Source organism: Aristolochia californica, unplaced genomic scaffold (assembly GCF_029961685.1).
Source record: "Aristolochia californica isolate CCGP_79_NKW_82.1479 unplaced genomic scaffold, dmAriCali1.0.hap1 SCAF_11, whole genome shotgun sequence".
NCBI lineage: Eukaryota > Viridiplantae > Streptophyta > Magnoliopsida > Piperales > Aristolochiaceae > Aristolochia > Aristolochia californica.
The window spans coordinates 28588493-28590012 of NW_027181782.1; the positions used below are offsets into that span (position 1 = coordinate 28588493).

Here is a 1520-nt window from a genome sequence, read left to right on the forward strand (position 1 = left end):
GTTGAAAATGTAGGCTAGTTATATACTAATACTAGTGTAATAAAAATAAATGATAGCATTCTTGTCTATGATCGTTGTGATTGTAGCTGATTATATTTGTTTTTCCAATGCAGCTCAAGACATTAGTACAGCAATGATGTCTTGATAGACATAGCGATATTTATACCCTTGGTTTTGGCACCATCAAGCATCACAGTTACTCAAGTTGCATAATAAATGAAGTGTGAATCAATACTATGAAGCTAGAATCTAAAAGGCAATGTAATTAGATGAACTAATTTTTGTAACTAAATTTTGCAAGGTATAAAAACCGATGTAACTAAATTTTACATCAAGTTTTTGGCACCGTTGCTGGGGAGGCACGTATTAAGTGTATTTCTTTGTTCTCCATGGTCTTAGGTTAGATTTATTTTTATTTTATTTTATTTTTTGTTGCTTTCATAATTTTAGCTTGGTGATTTTGTTTGGAATTATTTTTATTTCTTCTAGTTGGTATTTTTAGTAGTGAGTTTGTTAGCTTAATTTGATAGTTTGTTTTGTTTCTTTTTGTGTTTTTATGCACGGGCGCCGCTCCCTAGGTGAACCATTAGCTCCCTTTGTTGAAGAAGTAGAACATATTTGTAGGAAAACACCCGAAGTCAAGTTAGGAGCTGCCATGGCCAATCAGGGTAAACCATTACAGTTACCTGCAGCAGGTGACCGTAGAGCCCTGAGGGATTATTCTATCCCATCCCACTTCACATCACCTTCTTGCATTATATTGCCACCCACTACTGCCGCTAGTTATGAGTTGAAACCGGGTTTGATCCAACTCCTCCCTACATTCTATGGGTTGGAGAAGGAGGACCCATATTACCACATCAAGGAATTCTTAGATATTTGTGCAACTTTCAAATTCAAGAATTTCTCAGATGACTCTATCCGGTTAAGAATTTTTCCATTTTCACTTAAGGATAAGGCCAAGTCTTGGCTTAATTCCTTAGAGGTGGGCAGCATTACTTCATGGGACACATTAGTCACAAAAATTTTGTCCAAGTACTTTCCCATTCAGAGAACTACAGCCCTCAGAAGAGAAAGCTCCAACTTTATGCAGTAGGAGGGTGAACACTTTTATGAGGCTTGGGAGAAATGGAAGGATTTGATCTGTAGGTGTCCGCATCATGGGTTTGAGAAATGTCATTCAGTGCAATACTTTTATCAAGGTCTTACACCCCCGGTTAGATCCATGGTAGATGTAACGAGTGGTGGGAGTTTGAAGGGTAAGAGTGCTAGTGAGGCGTGAGACTTCTTTGAAACGTTGAGTGATCAATCTCAGCAATGGGGTTCGTCATTTAATGTTGATAGGAGATCCCACGAAGCCAAAAGAGGGGGTCTCTACAAGGTTAGTGAAACACCCATGCTCATGGCCAAGATTGAGGGGTTGACTAGAAAAATTGATGCCCTTATGGTGTCCAAGAGTTCACCTGCTCCTAACCCATCTACTGTCTGTGCCATATGCTCTGGTTCATCTCATCCCACAC

The 1520-nt window shown here is 39.1% G+C and overlaps 1 non-coding gene across 1 annotated transcript; it reads right to left on the bottom strand.

Annotated features, from left to right (window-relative positions):
- Positions 1 to 1060: 1060 nt before the first annotated feature.
- LOC137945099 (small nucleolar RNA R71) lies at positions 1061 to 1167 on the bottom strand. Its single transcript, XR_011110916.1, has one exon. It is a non-coding gene; the product is annotated as a small nucleolar RNA R71 (small nucleolar RNA).
- Between the last annotated feature and the right edge of the window lie 353 nt (positions 1168 to 1520).